Genomic DNA, 23,253 nt, shown 5'->3' with positions numbered 1-23,253 from the left:
CTATCGGGGCAAAGAAACTGGTATTTCCTTGAAGGCACAAGCCACATTTGGCTAATCTCGGTTCCTTCAGATGGCTATTAATGTGCTAGTACTAAAGACTTTCTCAAACACTACAATATGTTTCCTTTCTGTAACATGTGAAAGCTTAAGTACAGCCTTAGTTATACAAATTCAGCTGAGGTCATTTCAAGGAGAATGATTGTTTTAAAACAGTTGATTCTAAAAACAAGGTTATTTTGTGTTGTTATTGCTGTCTGTGTTAAGCCAAAGGAAAGGAATGAAGATAAATGAAGGGTACACTGATTGTCTCATCTCTTGTCCAAGAGAAATGGATTCTCAAGTACATAGTTGTTTTTGCAATAAGAGTTTGATAAGCAAATGTGAGAAATATTCCAACTTTTATCTCTGCCAACCTGTCCAGCTTCAACTTTTGCAACTTCCAAATAAATCTCATGGTTCCAGGGCTCCAACAATACTAGGCTCCCTGTGACTTATAAAACTTAACATACAGTTTCTTACTTGCATGCCTTTGCCTGGAATGTCCTTCCTCTCAGCATTGGTCTGACTCCTGTTAAGCCAACAAATTAAAACTCAAGGCTCCCTTGTGAGGCCTTCCCTGATCAAGTACTCCTTCCTTTGTGCCTCAGTACTCTTCTCTAGAGTTCTTGTCTCTCTGAACTGTAAATCTTTCTATACCATGTCTACAGACTGAGCTCCCTGAAAGGAGGACCGACATCACATTTATCTAATCATATTTCTAACAGTGCTTGACAGATATAGACAGTTTGTTTACAGTTCTTTGTTGAGGTAGAATACATGAAAAATAAACTCATTTTAAGTGTTCAACTCAACGAGTAGTCACCAATGTATAATCATGTAATCACCCATTACAATAATGATAGCCGGGTGCGGTGGCTCAAGCCTGTAATCCCAGCACTTTGGGAGGCCGAGGCGGGTGGATCACAAGGTCAAGAGATCGAGACCATCCTGGTCAACATGGTGAAACCCCGTCTCTACTAAAACTACAAAAAATTAGCTGGGCATGGTGGCGCGTGTCTGTAGTCCCAGCTACTCAGGAGGCTGAGGCAGGAGAATTGCCTGAACCCAGGAGGCGGAGGTTGCGGTGAGCCGAGATCGCGCCATTGCACTCCAGCCTGAGCAACAAGAGCGAAACTCCATCTCAAAAAAAAAAAAAAAAAATACAATCATGATAAAGAAATCAACTGTTTCCAAAGTTCCCCCCTCCCCATTGACAGTCAATCACTCCTCCATTTCTAGCCCCTGGCAACCTCTGATCTACTTTTTGTTACTACAGCTTTGCTGTTCAACAATTTACTACAAGTGGAATTGTATAGCATGTACTCTTGTGTCTTCCTTCTCTTTCACTTGGCATTATGCTCCTAGGACTCTTCCATGCTGTCTATATATCAGTAATTCATTCATTTTTACTGCCAATTAGTATTCTATCTTATGGGTATACCATAATTTGTTTATCTAAACATCAGGTAATAGACATTTATTTGGGTTATTTCCACAAGTTATTATGTAACTTGTACCTTTGGATACAAGTCTCTCAATAGACATATTTTTATTTTGGGTAAATTTTATTGGGTAAATATCTAGAAAATGGGATTGCTGGTTCATTTGGTTAAGTGTATTTTTAACTTTGTAAGAAACTGCCAAACTGTTTTCCAAAGTAGCTACACAATTTTGTATTCTCACCGGCACTGTATGAGAGCTCGCACTGCTCTACATTCTCACCAACATTAGAACTGTTATAGTCCATTCTCATAAGTGGGTAAGTGGTATTCTGTAATTGTAATTTGCATTTCCCTAAAGACTATCGAGGTTCACTATCTTTTAATGTGGTTCTTTGACATCAGCATTTCTTCTTTGATGAAGGGTCTGTCTAAATCTTTTGCCAATTTTTGTTGTTGTTGTTGAGAAAGAGTCTTGCCCTGTCACCCAGGCTGGAGTGCAGTGCTGCAATCTCAGCTCACTGCAACCTCTGCCTCTCCGGTTTAAGCAATTCTCCTGCCTCAGCCTCCCGAGTAGCCGGGATTACAGGTATGTGACACCACACCTAGTTAATTTTTGCATTTGTAGTAGAGTCGGGGTTTCCCCAAGTTGGCCAGGCTGGTCACGAACTCCTGACTTCAAGAGATCTGCCCACCTCAGCCTCCCAGAGTGCTGGGATTACAGGCGTAAGCCATCGCACTTGGCCTCTTTTGCAAATTTTTATTCATGTTATTTGTCTTCTTATGATAGAGCTGCACAAATTTTAAAAAATATATTCTGAATAAAAGTCCTTAATCATGCATATATTATGCCATATACACATACATACATAAAATAAAAATATTTTCTCCCTGTGTGTCACTCACCTTCCATTTTCTTTCCTTTCTTTTTTTTTTTTTTTTTTTTTTTTTTTTTTTTTGAGACAGAGTCTTACTCTGTCGCCTAGGCTGGAATGCAGCGGCACAATCTCGGCTCACTGCAACTTCCGCCTCTTGGGTTCAAGTGATTCTCTGACCTCAGCCTTCTGAGTTGCTGGGATTACAGGCACATGCCACCATGACTGGCTAATTTTCCTATTTTTTAGTAGAGATAGGGTTAAGCCATGTTGGCCAGGATGCCTGTGAACTTCTGATCTCAAGTGATCTGCCTGCCTTGGCCTCCCAAAGTGCTGGGATTACAGGTGTAAAGCCACCATGCCCAGCCTCACCTTGCATTTCTTAATAGTGTCTTTTGAAATGTAAAAAATGTTAATGTTGATGTAGTCTAATAACAATATTGTCTTTTATAATTCTTGCTTACAACTTTTTAATGAAACTTGAGTGTAACCTGAAGTCCAAGATTTTCTCCTATCTTTTCTTCTACTTTTATGGTTTTAGCTCTTACAGTTAGGTCTATGATGCTTTTAATATTAGTTTGCTAGAGCTGCCATAACAAAGCACCACAAAACTGAGTAGCTTAAACGGCAGAAATTTGTTGTCTCACAGTTCTGGAGGCTAGAAGTCCAAGATCAAAGTGTCTATAGGGTTGGCTCCTTCTAAGAACTGAGACAGAAAATCTTTTCCTTGCCTCTCCCCTAGCTTCTAGTGGTTTGTTGGCAATCTTTGGTATTCTTTAGCTTGTAGAAGTATCACCCTGAAGTCTAACTTCATGTTCACATGGTGTTCTCCCTATGTGCATACCTGTGTCCTAATTCCCCACCCTCCACCCGGGCTTTTTTTTTTTTTTAAAGACAAGGTCTAGCTTTGTCAAGCTCTTGCTTTGTCACCCAGTCTGGAGTACAGTGGCATGATCATGCTTCATAGCAACCTTGAACTCCAGGGTTCAAATAATCCTCCCACCTCAGCCTCCTGAATAGCTAGGACTACAGGTGTGCACCACCACATCTGGCTAATATATTTTAAATTCTTTTGTAGAGATGCAGTCTTGTTTTGTTGCCCAGGTTGGTCTCAAACTTCTGGCCTCAAGCAATCCTTCCACCTTGGCCTCCCAAAGCACCAGGATTATAGGTGTGAGCTACTCTGCTGGTCCTTGATTTCCCTTTGTAATAAGAACACCAATTAGAAACCCACCCTACTCCAGTATAACCCGATCCTAATTACACCTCAATCATCCCATTTTGAAATAAGATTATATTGTTAGGTACTAGGGGTTAGGACTTCAATATATGAATCTGAAAGGGGAGGGACACAATTTAACCTATAACACTTTCCAGATTAATGTTTGTATATTCCACAAGGTCAGAGTCTAGGTTCACTACTTTGCATACAGATGTCAAATTGTTCTAGCAACATTTGTTGAAGACATTATCTTTTCCTCATTGATTTATTTTCATATCTTTGACAAAAATGACTGCCTGCATGGTATATTTTTATTTCTAGATTCTCTGTTCTGTTTCACTGGTGTGTCTACTCTTAATCCAATATCACAGTGTCTTGATTACCGAAGCTTTATAAGAAGTGTTGAAATAGAGTAGGATATATCCTCTAAAACAGTTCTTTTTGAAAACTGATTTGACTACACTAAGTCCTTTGCAATTCCACATAAATTTTAAAATCTGCTTGTCAATTTCTACAAAAATCTTGCAATATAGTTGGGGTGGTGTTGAATCTATAGATGAATTTGGTAAGAACTAACAAATTAATATCAAACTGTCTAATTCATAAACATAAAAATCACTTATTTCGGTCTTTTAAAATTTATCTCCCTAGTGTTTTGTAGTTTTTAGCATACAGATAACATATTTTGTTAAATTTATCCCCAAGTACTTTATAATCTGAAGGTATTATAAATAGTATTTTTTACTTAGCTTTCAAGTGTTCACTGCTGTTGTGAACACTATTGTTAATTTTTGCATGCTGACCTTGTACTGTGTAACCTTGTTAATTAGTTCCAATCACTTTTCTCTAGACTATTTTTCTACAGATAGCATGTTTTTAATATACACAGTTTTGCTTCTTCCTTTCTAATCTATATTATACAGATGAAGTTCTCCAACATAACAATGAATAGAACACTATATGAACACAGACATCCTCACCTTGTTCTCAAATCTTAGTGAAAAAGTATTCAGTCTTTCACCATTAAATATGTTAGCAATAGATTCTTTGGCAGATGTCCTTTATTACACTAAGAAAGTTCCCTTCTGTTCCTAGTTTACTGAGAATTCTACACTCATGAGTGGGTCTCACATTTTGTCAAATAGGTTTTCTGCATCTATTGAGAATAGTTCTACTGTATTCTTGTTAATATGGTAAATTGCACTGATCAAATCTTAACTAACCTTAATTACTGAGATAAACACAATGTGGTCAAGATATATTGTCCTTTTAATATATTGCGGGATTTTTTTGTACTGTAATTTCTCCCCCCTTATAATGTTTTTGTCAGATTTTGGCAGAAGGTAATCCTAGCCATATAAAATCAACAGGGAAGTGTTCTATTTTCTAGAAAGAATTTACATAGAATTATTATCATTTCTTTCTTAAATTTTTTATCAAATTCTCCAGTGAAGCAATCAGGGCCTGAAGTTTTCTTTTGAGGAAAGTTTTTAACTACAAATTCAATTTATTTAACATATATAGGGCTCTAATAGCCCTATTAATTAGGGCTAATGATTAATTTTAATTAAACAGAACCATTTAATTACTGCATTAGTCTCTTATGCTGCTATGAAGGAATACCTGAGACTGGGTAACTTATAAAGGAAAGAGGTGTAATTGACTCACAGCTCCACATAGCTGGGGAGGCCTTAGGAAACTCACAAACCTGGCAGAAGGCACCCCTTCTTAAGGCAGAGGGAGAGAGAATGAGTGCCCAGCAAAGGGGAAAGTCTCTTAAAAAATCATCAGCTCTCGTAAAAACTAATTCATTATCATGAGAACAGGATGGGGGAAACTGTCCCCCATGATTCAATTATATCTACCTGGTCCCTCCCATGGCACATGGGGATTAAGGGAACTACAATTAAAGATGAGATTTGGGTGGGGACACAGCCAAACTGTATCAATTACTTAACACAGTAGAGCTATTCATACGTTAACTATTTCTTCTTGAGTGAGCTTTGGTGCATAGTTTGTCTTTTCCAAGAATGTGTCTATTTTATCTCAGTTGTCAAGTTTATTGGCATAATATTGTTCATAATATTCCCTTACTCTTTTAAAATACACCTGCTCTGTAACGAGGTCCCTCTTTCATTTTTGATATTGGTAATTTGTGTAAACTCACTTTTGGTCCAATCAATTGGCTATGAATTAGCAATTTTATTATAATCTTAAAAAAAAAAATCCCAGCTTTTGGTTTCATTGGTTTTATTTTATTGATTTCTAGTCTTATCTTACAATTCTTACGTTTACTTTGGGTTTAATTTTCTAGTTTTCTTTTTCTTTTTAAAAGATGGGTCTCACCATATTGCCCAGGCTGGCTGTGAACTCCTGATCTCAAGTAATCTTCCTACCTCAACCTCCCAAAATGTTGGAATTACAGGCACGAACCACCTCGCCCCAGCTACTTATAGGCTTAGATCACTTATTTTGGATCTTTCTTCTTTTCTAAAATAAGCATTTATGGATTTAATTTATAGAATTAATTTTATGGATTTCCCTCTATATACTGCCTTAGCTGCATTCCAGAAATTTTCCCTTGTTATGGTTTTTTTGTTTTTTGAGACATGCTCAAAAACAGCCATGGTCTGTTGCCCAGGCTGGAGTGCAGTGGTGCTATCTTAGCTCACTGCAACCTCCGCCTCCTGGATTCAAGTGATTCTCATGCTTGTCTCCCAAGTAGCTAGGATTACAGGTGTGTGCCATCACACCTGGCTAATTTTTATATTTTTAGTAGAGATGAGGTTTTGCCATGTTGGCCAGGCTGGTCTCAAACTCCTGACCTCAAGTGATCCACCAGCTTCGGCCTCCCAAAGTGCTGGGATTATAGGAGTGAGCCACCAGGACTGGCCACTATGTTGTGCTTTGATTTTCATTTGGTTCAAGATATTTTCTAATTTTCTTTGTGATTTTTCTTTCATGTATGAATTATTTAGAGGTGTACTAATTTGCAAATATTTGGGGATTTTCCAAATATCTATGCCATTAATTTCTACCTTAACATTGTTCTGGTCAGAGAATATACTTGATATAATTTCAATTCTTTTAAACTATTAAGACTGGCTTTATGGCCCAAAATATAGTTTATCTTGGTATAACCCAATGTGCACTTGAAAAGAATGTGTACTCTGCTGTTGTTGAGTGGAATGTTCTGTAAGGTCAAGTAGATCAAGCTTGTTGACAGTATTATCCAAGTCTTCTATACTTTACTTTCAGTTTCACTGTTTTATCAATTACTGAGTTAAAAATACTAAGATCACAACTGTAATTGTGAGCTGGTCTATTTCGCCTCTCTGTTCTATCAGTTTTTACTTCACATATTTTGGAGCTCTCTCATCAAGAATATATACACTTAGGACAATTATATCCTTTTGAGGAATTAACCCATTTTATCATTAAATTTTCCTCTTTATTGTATAGTTTCCTTTATATTCTATGTTTATGGAGCTTCTTGTATGTGTGCCTTTAAAGTTTTCATCCAATTTGGGAAAAACAAATTTCTGCTCCCACCCTTCATAGACTTCTTAATATTGCCCCACAGGTTACTAACACTGTGTTCATTTGCTTTACAATCTTTTTTCCTCTACATGCTTCATCTTGGACAGTTTCTATTGCTGTCTTTAATGCACTGATCTTTTCTTCTAATCTGCTATTTCTTTCCACTTTATTTTTCAATTCAGATATTTTCATAAGTTCCAGATTAATCTTTTGTTTCTATGGCTTTCTTTTCTCTTCTCACCCTTTCTTAACAATCCTTCACAGCCTGTCGTCCAAAGACTGAAAAATAATTGATAAAGGTTTGGTTTTCTTGTACCTTAATGCAGGAAGGTAAACCCTGTCCCTGTTATTCCATTATGGCTAGGAATTGAAACACCACATTCAGTTCCTGATTTGAATTATAAACCTGTAGCAAATGATGTTTCCACTAGGAAGCTTTACACAAAAACCTAAGTTGCACATTACCATCTTTCCTGCCAAACTCTCCAGAACACTAAATACTACTTTTATCAGGTTTCTTACTAAGTACGTATACATATATGGATATTTTTCTTTATGTGACTATCTCTTCAGACAGACACTGCAAATACTTTGATGATTTATCTCTGTATCCATGTTACTTAACAAAGTGATCAGAAAATAGTAGGTTTTTAGTAAGTTTGCTGGATGAATGAAGATATGAGAACTCATGCATACAATCTCATGCCATGCTCTTTCATACTTGTAAAGACAACCTACTCTCTGATGAAAAATCAGTAAAGCACAATAAAATGGCCTAGGACTCAGGAGACCAGCTTCTGCTACCAAAACTATAAGTTCCTGGAAAGCAGGAAATGTGTCATATGTCATTTTTGCAGCATTCCATGCACTTATAAGTGCTAAGCACAAATACTAATGGCAATGGATTAAACATCCATAATCTGTGGCCCAGCATCATTTTCTACACACAGATGAGTTGAACTTTGCTTTTTTTTTTAATCCCTGACCCTCTCTAAACTTTGCTTTTTAATATACCCATGCACTGCTTGTACGTGCTATTAACTGTATTTAAGTTTCATGTTAACTCTACAGTTTGTTTTTAAATACAACTTTATTTCACATTTATCTGAAACTGGACCAGAATCTCAGCTATGCTTATATTTTAATTATTCACAATTTAACTGTTTCTTATACTCAGTTTGCCCTGTTTCCCGCCCCACTCCCAGCTTTATTAAGGTATAGTTAACAAAACATACAATTTTAACTTACTTCTAATAATTAAAGGTCATTTGAACTGCATATAGCTCGTTAGCTTTGCACTCAGTTTAACTTTTCTTTCTTTGAACAGAGAAAGTGTAACAATTAGTCAATGGAAAGGTTACATATGCCCTACAGGAAAGCCCACTGTACCTTAAAAAGCAGGTGGACCAGGATTCAGAAGCCTGGTATCTTGTACCATCTCACCACCGCTTCATTATGCTAGACTGAGCTTCTGTGAAAGAGAACTGCCTGGGTATCAAGATTTCTTTCAGTTGTGCTAAGTGTATTAGATCAGCTTGAAAAGTAGAGACTTTATTTGACCCAAGCTAAAACACATAAAAGAAATCTCAGGCAGGCTGGGTGCAGTGGCTCACACCTGTAATCCCAGCACTTTGGGAGGCCGAGGCAGGAGGATCACAAGTTCAGGAGTTTGAGACCAGCCTGACCAACATGATGAAACCCCATCTCTATTAAAAAAAGAAAAAAAAAAAAAATCTCAGGCATAAAACCTTTCCTCCAACTCTAAATTATCTTCTCTTCCTGGCTAAGCTATTCTTTTACCCCAAAGTCACTAAGAATAGACAATAAACTGTTGTATGGGACACTGATAATTCTCTGAACCTTAGTTTCTACATAGGTACAAAGAGGAATAATAAGGCCTCACCTACAGGGTTGTTACCAAAATTACAAAAAAAATATGGATACAATCACTAACATGAAGGAAATCTGGATCAATAAATGATGTCAGCTACTATATATAATCATTATTTTTAAATTTTTTTTTTTTTTTTTTTTTGAGTCGGAGTTTCGCTCTTGTTACCCAGGCTGGAGTGCAATGGCGTAATCTCGGCTCACAGCAACCTCCGCCTCCTGGGTTCAGCAATTCTCCTGCTTCAGCCTCCTGAGTAGCTGGGATTACAGGCACACGCCACCATGCCCAGCTAATTTGTTGTATTTTTAGTAGAGACGGGGTTTCACCATTTTGACCAGGATGGTTTCGACCTCTTGACCTCGTGATCCACCCGCCTTGGCCTCCCAAAGTGCTGGGATTACAGGCGTGAGCCACCGCGCCCGGCCATTATTTTTAAATTTTTAAAATCTGTTACCTAATAGTAGAAAGTAATAAGAATTATTTGGCAAAGACCTCAAATAAACCTCTCCATAAACCTAAGCTTCTTCTCTCCTTTAGTTCTAAACATCTCCTCTGCTTTCAGAATACAATTCTGACATCTACTAAGTCCCATGTGCCAGGCCCCAGGCAGGCTTTGGGGCACTATGCTAAAGATGGTTTAATCAGGCCTCCTGATAACCAAGGAGCAAATCATAAAAAAGTGCTGCTATGTATTTTTGGAGTGCTTTATAGTTTATCAAGTGCTTCTGTATATATCATGTCATTTGATTGCCATGACAACCCTGTGGGACAGAAAGGCCAGATCTTATTATACCGAGAAGATGAGTGACTTACTTTAGGTCACACAGGTTATATATGGTAAACATGAGTCTACATATGCTAAGCCTAAAGCTCTCTACATTGAACATTACATTTGATTCAGAAAAATGCCCCAAATATATACTGTACAGTCTCATTTAGGGACATAATAATGATACCTGCAGGATATTAAAACAGATTTCATGGATATGATTCCATTCAGATAAAATTCAAAAACAGAAAAGTAATTCTCATGGGATTTTTTTTTTTCTTTCTCTAAGTATTTGGCCTGTCTCTGGAGAAAGCTGGTCTCACAGAAACAGATCTTTGGCTGCAACAAAAGCAGCAGCAGCCATTTGAAAGTACAGCTGTAGGAAAAACAGAACCCTGGCAGCCCCTACAATGCAAAGGACCCCATTCTCCCTGCCGTAAAGATAGCATTAAAAAACAAAAAACAAAAAAAACTACTGCTTATAAAGTGCCTATTATGTACCGGGCTCAGAAACATTCAGTAAATTATCCAAAATTATCTAGCTAGTAAGTACCTGTTCAGCTCCGTAACCTATAGTCTTTCCATCTGTACTGCAGGAAAAAAACAAACAAACAAAGGTAAGGCAACAACATGTTCTCAATTGTTTTCCTTTACGGCTTCACGTGGTTACCCATCAGTGAGCCAAACAGCAGAAGTTCTAATTCTAACTGCCATTAACTTTCTGTGTGGCCATGATAGTTATTTAACATCAATGAGCCTCTACCTATACTACAAATGTAGAAAACAGTCTGCTCTATCTGACTCTTGTGAGGATCAACTGAGAGACTGAAATACAGACACTTTAAATGTATAGAGAATTTACATACAGAAAGATTATTCACTTCAACTGCCACCACTGTTATCTCTTGGTGGTAGATTTGCAAGTGAATTTTTTATTCTTCCTAAGATAGGAACAGAAGTCGTGGTGAGCATTTATTTTGTTATCAAGAAAAAAAAAAAACATTTAAAATGAAACAAAACTTCTGCTTCTAGAGAAAGCTCTGATAAAGAGTCACTGTGAAGAGAATGACCTACCTGGTCACACAGAACTAAATGGACTCTCTGCCACAAGGCCTGGAATCTTCAATTTTGGCTGACTGGTAGCGGTGATTACAGATTTAAATATAAAAAGATGCTTTCTTAGGCTTTACTTCTGTTTTGAATAAAGTCTTTAGTGCTACAGGTGCCAGCAGTATAATGTAAATATCCCAGGAGTGAAAACAATGTCTCATAATCAAAGGGAGACAGCAAATGTTATATGGACCTACCACTACCTACAACTACACTTTTTTTTTTAATTGTTATTTTTGTGTGTGGGCACATAGTCAGTGTATACATTTATGAGTTATTTGAGGCTATTTTGATACAGCCATGCAATGTGTAATAATCACATCAGGGTTAATGGGGTATTTATCCCCTCAAGCATTTATCCTCTGTATTACAAACAATCCAAATTAAACTCTTTTAGTTATATTTTGAAATGTACAGTTATTTTGTACAATAGTCACACTGTTGTACTACCAAATACTAGGTCTTACTTACTTTTGTAACCATTTTTTGTACCTCTTAACGCTTCCAGCTTTCCTCCCATACCTCCCTACAATCCTTCCCAGCCTCTAGTAACCACCTACTCTCTATCACCATGAGATTAATTATTTTAATGTTTAGTTCCCATAAATGAGAACAGAACATGTGAAGTTTGTCTTTCTGTGTCTGGCTTATTCCATTCACTTAACATAATGACCTCCAGTTCCATCCGTGTCGTTGATCTGGATCTCCATTTTTATGGCTGAATAGTGCTCCACTGTTTGTATGTACTGTAACACATTTTTTTTTATCCAGTTATCTTTTGATAGACACTTGAGTTGCTTCCAAATCTTTGTTACTGTGAATAGTGCTGCAATAAACAGAGGATATCTCTTCACTATACTGATTTCCTTTCTTTCGGATATATACCCAGCAGTGGGATTGCTAGATTGTATGGTAGCTGTATTTTTAGTTTTTTGCGGACCCTCCAAACTGTTCTCCATAGCGGTTGTACTAATTTACATTCCCATCAACAGTGTATGAGGGTTCCCTTTTATCCACATCCTTGCCAGCATTTGTTATTGTCTAACTTTTAGATAAAAGCCTTTTTAACTGGGGTTAAATGATATCTCATTGTAGTTTTTGTTTGCATTTCTCTGATGATCAACAATGTTTAGCACTTTTTCTTCTTACGTTTATTTATTTATTTATTTGAGACAGAGTCTCACTCTGTCACCCAGGCTGGAGTGCAGTGGCATGATCTTGGCTCACTGCAACCTCTGCCTTCTGGGTTCAAGCGATTCTCCTGCCTCAGCCTCCAGAGTAGCTGAGACTACAGGCACATGTCACCATGCCCAGCTAATGTTTTGTATTTTTAGTAGAGATGGGGTTTCACCATATTAGCCAGGACGGTCTTGATCCCCTGACCTCATGATCTACCTGCCTCGGCCTTCCAAAGTGCTGGGATTATAGGCGTGAACCACCATGCCCAGCCAGCACTTTTTCATATTGAGGGAATGTGTTCTCTTTCCGGGTCCATGAGGGGGAGTAGTTTTAAAGGCAAGAATTTCCTAGCACCATGCCCCGCTCCCATCTCTCTCCATCTGGAAAATTTAATGGTTTATGTTTGAATTTCGAGGGGGCGGGAAGAAACTAAAAGTCAATCATCCCAGTCGAAGTTTAAAAAGAACTTCTTTCATTGGCCAGAGGAAGTTGGGAAGGTGGGAATTTCTCCCAGGATAAATTCTCCTGCTCCTTCACCCACCGTGGATTTCTAGCTCTCTGGAATCCCCTCCTACATGGTGAGAGCTCCCCTTCCCCTCTGGGATTTTCCCTCTGGAATCTCCTTCCACACTCTTCATGGAAATCTTTCTCTTCTTCTCCTTTTCTTCTCTTTTCTCTACCGAAATAAAGTCACCTTTCTGCAACACTTCTCAGGTCCGATATTTACTTTTACAAGCATACGGTGCAACCGCAGTGGTCTCATTGCTTATTCTTTAAGAGATTGGAGGCCAAGAACCCACGGCATTTTCTTGGGGGAGTTGTGCCTCACTAGCACTCAAGAAAAAAACCCGGTTACAATATGACTGCCATCTGTATGTCTTCTTTTGAGAAATGTCTATTCAGATCTTTTGCCCATTATTTTAACCAGATTACTAGATTTTTTCCTATAGAGTTGTTTTGCAAATATTTGCAAATATTTTCTTCCATTCTATCGGTTGTCTCTTGACTGTTAATTGTTTTCTTCACTGTGCAGAAGCTTTTTAACTTGATGTGATTCCATTTACCAATTTTTACTTTGGTTGTCTGTGGCTTGTGGGGTATTACTAAGAAATCCTTGCCCAGGCCAATGTCCTGGAGAGTTTCCCCAATATTTTCTTCTACTAGTTTCATAGTTTAAAGTTTTAGATTTAACTCTTTATTCCATTTTGATTTGGTTTTTGTCTAAGCCAGGAGACAGTCATCTAGTTTCACTTTTTTTTTTTTTTTTTTGTACCTTATTCTAGGATAATTACTTGGTCACTAGTTTTGTTTTTTTGCATCTGTTTATCTAGCTTTCCCTGAACCATAAGTTGAAGATACTGTCCTTTCCCCAGTATATGTTCTCGGCACCACTGTCAAAAATGAGTTTACTGTAGATGTATGGATTTAGTTCTGTGTTCTATATTCTGTTCCACTGATCTATGCATCTGTTTTTATGAGAGTACCATGTTGTTTTGGTTACTATAGCTCTGTAGTATAACTGGAAGTCAAGTAATGTGACTCCTCCAGTTTTGTTCTCTTTACTTAGGATAGCTTTGGCTATTCTGAGTCTTTTGTGGTTCTACATAAATTTTAGAATAGTTTTTTTCTATTTCCGCTAAGAATTTCACTGGTATTTTGACAGGGATTGCATTAAATCTGTAGATTGCTTCAGGTAGCATGAACATTTTAACAATACTGATTCTTCCAATCCATGAACATGGAATAAATTTCCATTTTCTTGTGTTCTCTACAATTTTTCTTGCATCAGTGTTTTCTAGTTTTCACTGTAGAGACTTTCACTTCTTTGGTTAATTTTAACATATTTTATTTTATTTATAGCTATTATAAATAGAATTACTTTCTTGATTTCCTTTTCAGATTTTTTGCTATTGGCATATGGAAATGCTGCTGATTTGTATATGTTGATTTTGTATCCTGCAATATTAATGAATTTGTTTAGCAGTTCTAATAGTTTTATGGTGGAGTCTTTAGGTTTTTCTAAGTACATTATTATATCATCTGCAAACCAGGATAATTTGACTTCTTTTTCAATCCGGATGCCCTTTCTTTCTCTTGTCTGATTGATTTAAATAGGACTTTCAGTATTATGTTGAGTAACAGTGGTGAAAGTGGCCATCCTTGTTGTGTTCTGATCTTAAAAAAAAAAAGGCTTTACATTTTTCCCTGTTCAGTATGATACTACCTATTTGTAACCGGGTTTTTTTTTCTTGGGTGCTGGTGAGGCACAGCTCACCCGAGAGAATGCTGTGGGTTCCTGGCCTCCAATCTCTTAAAGAATAAGTGATGGGACCACTGCAGGTGGGACGTATGCTCGCAAAAGTAAATATAAGACCCAAGAAAAGAGAAGAAAAGGAGAAGAAGGGAAAGGTTTCCATGAAGAGCGTGAAAGGGGATTCCAGAGGCAAAATCCCAGAGGGAAAGGGAGTTCCCACCAAGTCAGAGGGGATTCCAGAGAGCTGGGAAATCTGGCATGGGTGAAGGAGCAGGGCAATTTATCCTGGGAGAAATTCCCATCTTCCCAAGTTCCTCTGGCCAATGATAGGAGTTTCTTTTAAACTTCCACTGGGGTGATTGACTTTTAGTTTCTTCCTGTGCCCACGAAATCTCCTGGATGGAGAGAGATGGGAGGGGGACATGACGCTGGGAAATTCTTGCCCTTAAAACTACTCCCTCTCATGGACCGGGAAAGAGAACACATTCCCTCATATTCATCAGTCATATATTGTTTTTATTATATTGAGGCATGTTCCTTCTCTATCCAGTTTTTTGAGGATTTTTATCATGAAGGGATTTTGAATTTTATCAAATGTTTTCACCAGCATCAATCAATTAAAATGATCATTTGGTTTCTGTCCTTCATTCTGTTCACATGATGTGTTACATTAATTGATTTGTGTACACTGAACCATCCTTGCATGTCTGGGATAAATCCCACTTGGTCACGATGAATGATCTTTTTAATGTATCACTGAATTCAGTTTGCTAGTATTTTTGTTGAAGATTTCTCCATTACTATTCATCGGTGATACTGGCCTAAGTTCTGTGTTGTATGTGTGATGTGTGTGTGTGAGTGTTTAACGCATCTTTGTCAGATACCGTTATCAGGGTAATAGTGCCCTTGCAGAATGAATTTGGAAGTATGCCCTCCTTCTCTATTTTTTGAATAGTTTCAGTAAGATTGGTATTAGTTCTTCCTTAAATTTTTGGTAGAATTCAGCAATAAGCCATATCCAGGCTGTCCTTTGCTTGGAGACTTTTTATTGTGGCTTTGCTCTAATTCCTTGTTACTGATCTGTTCAGGTTTTGGATTTCTACATGGTTCAATTTTGATCAGTTGTACATGTTCAGGAATTTATCCATTTGCTTCAGCTTTTCCATTGGCATACAGTTGCTCATTGTAGCCAATAATGATCTTTTGAACTTTTTGTGGTATCAGTTGTAATGTCTCCTTTTTTAGCTCTGATATTATTTGGGTCTTCTCTCTTTTTTCTTTTAGTCTGGCTAAACGTTTGCCAATTTTTTCACTTTTCAGAAAACCAACTTTTTGTTTCATTAATCTTTCGTATTGCTTTATTCATTTCATTTATTTCTGCCCCAATCTTTATTATTTCTTTTCTTCTACTAATTTTGGGTTTGGAACCCAAAAGAACTTGCTGTTCTAGTTCTTTAAGATGCATCATTCGGTTGCTTCTTTGAAGTTTTTCTTTGTCTTTTTTTTTTTTTTTTTTTGATGTAGGCATTTATAGCTGTGAACTTCTCTTTTTTTTATAATTTTTTATTTTTTTAATATATTTTATTGCACTTTAGGTTCTGAGGTACATGTGCAGAACATGCAGGATTGTTGCATAGGTATATACATGGCAATGTGGTTTGCTGCCTCCATCCCCGTCACCTATATCTGGTATTTTTTCCCATGTTATCCCTCCCCAACTCCCTACCCCCTGCTGTCCCTCTGCTAGTTCCCCCCTCACAGACCCCAGTGTGTGATGCTCGACTCCCTGTGTCCATCTGTTCTCATTGTTCAGCACCCACCTATCAGTGAGAACATGTGGTGTTTGATTTTCTGTTCTTGTGTCAGTTTGCTGAGAATGATTGTTTCCAGATTCATCCATGTCCCTACAAAGGACATGAACTCATGGTTTTTTATGGCTGCATAGTATTCGATGGTGTATATGTGCCACATTTCCTTGTCCAGTCTGTCATGGATGGGTATTTGGGTTGGTTCCAGGTGTTTGCTATTGTAAACAGTGCCACACTGAACATACGTGTGCATGTGTCTTTATCATAGAACGATTTATAATCCTTTGGGTATATACCCAGTAATGGGATTGCTGGGTCAAATGAAATTTCTATTTCTAGGTCCTTGAGGAATCGCCACGCTGTCTTCCACAATGGTTGAACTAATTTACACTCCCACCAACAGTGTAAAAGCGTTCCTATTTCTCCATATCCTCTCCAGCATCTGTTATCTCCTGATTTTTTAATGATCACCATTCTAACTGGTGTGAGATGGTTATCTCAATGTGTTTTTGATTTGCATTTCTCTAATGACCAGTGATGATGAGCATTTGTTCATATGTTTGTTGGCCTCATATATGTCTTCTTTTGAGACGTTTCTGTTCATATCCTTTGCCCACTTTTCAATGGGTTTGTTTGGTTTTTCCTTGTAAATCTGTTTTAGTTCTTTGTAGATTCTGGATATTAGCCCTTTGTCAGATGGCTAGATTGCAAAAATTTTTTCCCATTCTGTTGGGTGATGGTTCACTCTAATGATTGTTTCTTTTGCTGTACAGCAGCTCTGGAGTTTAATTAGATCCCATTTGTCTATTTTGGCTCTTCTTGTCATTGCTTTCAGTGTTTTAGTCATGAAGTCCTTGCCTATGCCTATGTCCTGAATGGTTTTGCCTAGATTTTCTTCTAGGGTTTTTATGGTGTTAGGTCTTATGTTTAAGTCTTTAATCCATCTGGAGTTAATTTTAGTGTAAGGTGTCATGAAGGGGTCCAGTTTCTGCTTTCTGCACATGGCTAGCCAGTTTTCCCAACACCATTTGTTAAACAAGGAATCCCTTCCCCACTGCTTGTTTTTGTCAGGTTTGTCAAGAATCAAATGGTTGTAGATGTGTGGTGTTGCCTTCGAGGCTTCTGTTCTGTTCCATTGATCTATATCTCTGTTTTGGTACCAGTACCATGCTGTTTTGATTACAATAGTCTTGTAGTATAGTTTGAAGTCAGGCAGCATGTTCTTTTTGCTTAGAATTGACTTGGCTATGCAGGCTCTATTTTGGTTCCATATGAAGTTTAAGGTGTTTCTTTCCAGTTCTGTGAAGAGGGTCATAGGTAGCTTGATGGGGATAGCGTTCAATCTATAAATTACTTTGGGTAGTATGGCCAATTTCACAATATTGATTCTTCCTATCCATAAGCATGGAATGTTTTTCCATCTGTTTGTGTCCTCTTTTATTTCCTTGAGCAGTGGTTTATAGTTATCCTTGAAGAGGTCCTTTACATCCTTTATTAGTTGTATTTCTAGGTATTTTATTCTTTTTGTAGCAATTGTGAATGTGATACTGCCATTTTGATGCTAGCTGGTTGTTTTGTCCATTAGTTGACGCAGTTTCTTCATTGTTTCAATGCTCTTTACCATTTGGTATGATTTGGGAGTTGCTGGTACTGGTTGTTCGTTACTATGTTTAGTGCTTCCTTTAGGAACTCTTGTAAGGCAGACCTGGTGGTGATGAAATTTCTCAGCAATTGGTTGTTCGTAAAGGATTTTATTTCTCCTTCGCTTATGAAGCTTAGTTTGGCTGGATATGAAATTCTAGGTTGAAAGTTCTTTTCTTTAAAGATGTTGAATATTGGCCCGCACTCTCTTTTGGCTTGCAGGGTTTCTGCTGAGAGATCTGTTGTGAGTCTGATGGGCTTCCCTTGTGGGTAACCCCGCCTTTCTCTCTGGCTGCCCTTAGCATTTTTTCCTTCATTTCAACCCTGGTCAATCTGACAATTACGTGCCTTGGGGTTGCTCTTCTTGAGGAATATCTTTGTGGTGTTCTCTGTATTTCCTGGACTTGAATATTGGCCTGCCTTGCTAGGTTGGGGAAGTTCTCCTTGATAATATCCTTAAGAGTGTTTTCCAGCTTGGAGTTATTCTCTCCGTCACATTCACGTACACCTATCAAACGGAGATTAGGTCTTTTCACATAATCTCATATTTCTTGGAGGCTATGTTCATTTCTTTTTACTCTTTTTTTCTCTGATCTTGCCTTCTCATTTTATTTCATTCAGTTGATCTTCAATCTCTGATATCCTTTCTTCTGCTTGGTCGATTCAGCTACTGAAACTTCGTGAAGTTCTCGTGATGTGTTTTTCAGCTCCATCAATTCATTTATATTCTTCTCTAAGCTGTTTATTCTCGTTGGCATTTCATCAAACCTTTTTGTCAAGGTTCTTAGTTTCTTTGCATTGGGTTAGAACATGTTCTTTTAGCTCAGAGAAGTTTGTTATTACCCACTTTCTAAAGCCTGTTTCTGTCAATTCATCACACTTATTCTCCATCCAGCTTGTTTCCTTGTTGGTGATGAGTTGTGATCCCTTGGTGGAGGAGGGAAGTTCTGGTTTTGGGTGTTTTCATCCTTTTTGTGCTGTAAATAAACCTTTTGTGGATTTATTGACTTGCGGTCTTTGCAGCTGGTGACTTTCGGATGGGGTCTGAGTGGATATACTTTTTGTTAATGATGAAGTTATTTCTTCCTGTTTTTTAATTTTCTTTCTAACAGTCAGGCCCCTCTGCTGTAGGACTGCTGGGGGTCCACTCCAGACCCTGCTTGCCTTGGGATCACCTGCGACGGTTGCAGAACAGTAAGGGTTGCTGCCAGTTTCTTCTTCTGTTATCTTTGTCCCAGAAGGCTACCCGCCAGATGTCAGTCTGAGCTCTCCTTTATGACGTGTCTCTTTGGATATACGGGGATCTGGGAGCTGCTTGAGGAGACAGTCTGTCCCTTATAGGAACTAAAGTGCTGAGTTGTGAGCTCTGTTGTTCCGTTCAGAGCTGCTGGGCAGGTACATTTAAGTCCGCTGCAGTGGAACTCATAACCGCCTTTTTTTCCCAGGTGCTCTGTCCTGGGAAGATGGGGCTTTATTTATAAGTTCCTGACATGCTGCTGCCTTTTTTCAGAGATGCCATGCCCAGCAAGGATGTACCCTAGCCACAGTCTGCCAGCAGGGACATTGCTGAGCTGCCGTGGGCTCTGCCCAGCTGCTGTGTGAACTTCCTAGTGGTTTTGTTTATAGAGGTATAGTTAGAACTGCCCCAGTAATGGCAGACTGTCTCTGTTATGGTGGACTGTCTTGGTAATGGCGGATTGCCTCAGTAATGGTGGACTGCCTTGGTAACAGTGGGCTGCCTCAGTAATGGCGGACTGCCTCAGTAGTGGTGGACTGCCTCAGTAACGGCAGATGCCCTTCTCCCTGCAGAGCTGGCCTGTCCCAGGTCCAGCTGTGTTTGCTGTGAAACTCTCAATCCAGAGCGTTTCAGATTGCTGGTCTTTGTGGGTATGGGACCCGCCAAGCCAGATTACCTGACTCCCTGTTTCAGCCCCTTTTTGTTCAGTTGAACAGGTGACTCTGTCTCCCAGGCATTCCAGGTGCCAGTTGAAACAGCCCCCCATATTTGTGTGAGTTTTTGAGTGGAGACCTGCTGCACCAGCTGAAACAGCCGTGCTGGAGATTCGTGGTGCTTTTCTGCCTGGGAATCTCCTGGTCTGTGGGCAGTAAAAACTCGTTTGGAAATGCAGTGGTCACTCACCCTCTGTGTTCTCGCTGGGAACTGCACTCCAGAGCTGTTCCTATTCAGCCATCTTGATTTGTCCCAAACTTCTCCTCTTAGTACTGTTTTTGCTGTATACCATAAGTTTTGGTTTTCCATTACCATTTGTTTGAAGAAATGTTTAAATTTCCTTCTTAATTTCTTCATTGATCCATGTTTCATTCAGGAGCATATTGTTTAATTTCCATGTATTCCAAAATCCCTTGTTATTAACTTCTAGTTTTATTCCATTGTGGTCAGAGAAGATGCTGGATATCCAATTTTTTGAATGTTTTAAGACTTGTCTTGTGATCGAATATGGTCTATCCTTGAGAATTAGCCATGTGCTGGGAAAAAGAATGTGTATCTTGCAGCCGCTGGATGAAATGTTCCATAAATATCTATTAGGCCCATTTGATCTATAGTACAGATTAAATCCAATGTTTATTTGTTGATTTTCTCTCTGGAAGATCTGTCCAATGCTGAAACTGCGGTGTTGCAGTTTCCAGCTATTATTGTATTGGGATCTATCTCTCTCTTTAGCTCTAGTAGTATTTGCTTTGTATGTCACTCCATTCTTGCATTAGTGTTTTTTACTTTTCATTGTAGAGATCTTTCGAGTATTTGGTTAATTTGAAGTTAACATATTTTAACTTAAAATATATCTGGATGTTCCAGTGTTGGGTGCATATACAGTCACAACTTTTATATCCTCTTGCTGAATTTACCCGTTTATCATTATATAGTGACCTTCTTTGTCACTTCTTATAGATTTTTGTCTTAAAACTTATACTGTCTAACGTAAGTATAGCTACTCCTGCTCTTTTCTGGTTTCCATTGGCATGGCATACATTTTTCCATCCCTTTATTTTCAGTCTATGTGCATGTTTATAGGTGAAATGTATTTCTTATAAGCAACAGATCACTGGGTCTTTTTTTTTCTTTTTTTAATCCACTTAGCTACTCTGTGTGTCTTTTGATTGGAAAGTTTAGTCCATTTACATTCAATGTTATTACTGGTAAGTAAGGGCTTACTCCTGCCATTTTGTTCTGGTTGCTCTGTAGTCTTCTCTTTCTTCTTTCCTTCCTTCCTGTCTTCCTTTTAGTGCAGATGATTTTCTCTGGTGGTATAATTTCATTTGTTGCTTTTCATTTTTTGTTTATCTGTTGTATGCTTTTTTATTTGACATTACTATGAGGCTTACAAACACTACCTAATAACCCAACATTTTAAGCTGACAACAACTTAACACTGTCTGCATAAACAAGCAAAAAGAAAACTAATAAAAACTCTACACCTTAATTTCATCCCCTCGCTTTTTAACTTTCTATTGTTTCTCTTTGTATCTTATTGTACTATCAATGTGTTGAAAAGTTGTTGTAGCTATTATTCTTGATTGGTTCATCTTTTTGTCTTTATACTTAAAATAAGAGTATTTTACATGTCACAGTTATAGTGTATTACCAGACATTTTGTTTAAAACTTTTAATTAAATAAAAATATTAGAAAAATTTTTTAACTTTAAAAATTTGGTTTTTTTGTTGCCTAAAGAAATTGAGAGAGAAAGGGAGTATCTAAGTAAGATTAGGCACAAAAGCTACACAGTAAATACAAAGGCTAAACTCTAGTCCAGGAATGCAATCAGATTTTGTCTTTTGTACCAGCTCTGATCAATTGATTCTGTCTAGATTCCTGTCTTGGTAAACAGTCTCAGGCTACATGAAAGCATAGCAAGAAAGTGCTGTGACTACTTGGTAATGTCTACAATGAGCACAGAATAACCTAGCACCAATTTAACGCTATGGAAGTATGGAAAAGTTTCAGTGTGCAATTGTATGCACACTGAATTGTATTCAGAAGTATGGAAAAGTTTCAGTGTGCAATTGAGGCAACCATTCTCCACTTCTAGGAAATTTGCTAAGCAGAATCATCAACTTATTTGAAGTCTGAACTAAAATCTAAAGTGTGACGGATATTTTCTAAGTATTTTTATACATCTCTGTTTACTATGAAATCTAAAAATAAACCAGTGCTTTTGCATGTCATGGTAAAGAAAAAAGATTAATAAATGATACTCTATTCTGAAAATTTTTTCCCTGAAAAATCATTGAGAAAAAAATTGAATGCTTATCTGAATGTAAAATGTAAGGAAACTTGCTAAGGCAGAATGAAGATAATGTCAGTGCTGCCACCTATATAAAATAAAACCTATGTATCATGTCAAACTACACATTCCAGCTTGCCAAGTAGGTCACTTGCTCTTATTTAAAAAGAGATATCTCAGAGGTAAAACAGTTAAAAACATAACAGTGTCAGTAAAATAATATACAGGCAAAGAGAAAGCGCTATGCATTCATAACTAAAGAACAACTGATTCAACCCACTTGTTTTACATATGGGAACACCAAAGTCCAGAAAACAGAAGGAATCTGTCTCTATGTGGTGAGAATAATTCAGAGTCTGAAAATCAATCTGTGTGGTCCACAGAGCAATCCAGAAAAGATGAATAACTCTTCACAGCCTAACTCAACAGCCTAAAATTTCTTCATAATTTAGTCAGCAATGCTTAGTTAAGAGACACCTCCAGGCAGAAGATTTGTACAGCAACTTTTCCTATAACTCTCCTAAACCATGTAATTTAGCCAGTGATATAATGGAGACATTATACAGTGTATCACAGAACTAGCCTTGTGACATCTACAGCAAGGGATCTGTTCTTTCATCCCTATGTGAGAACACCTAGCAGGGTGTGCTGCCAGAAAGCCAAGCTCCAACTCCTGTGACTGAATCACTGGCTTTGTACTAAAAAATTAACTTCTGGAGGTAGCAATTACTAAGTTTAAGTACAATCTGTACAGATGCTTTTGAAACTCATTGGTCAAGTGATGTCTACTCTGTCTTTATCTATGTTAACTAAGTATCTTTTATTAACAGTAAGCTAGTTTTTGCATGAGGCATAGTTCTAAAAAAAATGTTTTAAAGTTAGAAGATATATGTTTTTACAATGGGACAAATACCTAATGTAGGTGACAGGGGGGTGGAGGCAGCAAACCACCATGGCATGTGTATACTTAAGTAACGATCCTGCAAGATCTGCATGTGTACCCCAAAACTTAAAGTATAATAAATAAATAAATAAATATAAATTTAAACAAAAGAAAATATATGTCTTTAAAACTAAGTGCTGAATATATTTGTTCTTTGGTTTCTGGTAAACTCAGAACTTTAGAGAACCTTGAATAAACTTTAAACATATATTTTCACACACACACACACACACACACATATATATTTTCATACACACACACACACACACACACACACACACACACACACACACACACA

At 37.8% G+C, this 23,253-nt stretch overlaps 1 protein-coding gene and 1 long non-coding RNA gene across 3 annotated transcripts in view; one reads left to right on the top strand and one right to left on the bottom strand.

The window, feature by feature from the left end:
* SLC35D1 (solute carrier family 35 member D1) overlaps nucleotides 1-23,253 on the bottom strand; it is a 58,083-nt gene that overhangs the window by 19,697 nt on the left and 15,133 nt on the right. The gene's annotated exons all lie outside the window — the stretch shown is intronic.
* LOC116563876 overlaps nucleotides 22,452-23,253 on the top strand; it is a 19,197-nt gene continuing 18,395 nt past the window's right edge. Inside the window, exon 1 of the long non-coding RNA XR_004274613.1 lies at nucleotides 22,452-22,463. This is a non-coding gene — a long non-coding RNA (uncharacterized LOC116563876). The remainder of the gene's footprint in view (nucleotides 22,464-23,253) is intronic.

Source organism: Sapajus apella, unplaced genomic scaffold (assembly GCF_009761245.1).
Source record: "Sapajus apella isolate SASKATOON/1434 unplaced genomic scaffold, GSC_monkey_1.0 scaffold36, whole genome shotgun sequence".
Taxonomy (NCBI): Eukaryota; Metazoa; Chordata; class Mammalia; order Primates; family Cebidae; genus Sapajus; species Sapajus apella.
Note: the sequence above shows the minus strand (reverse complement) of the source record. Positions and strands in the feature narration are given on the sequence as shown.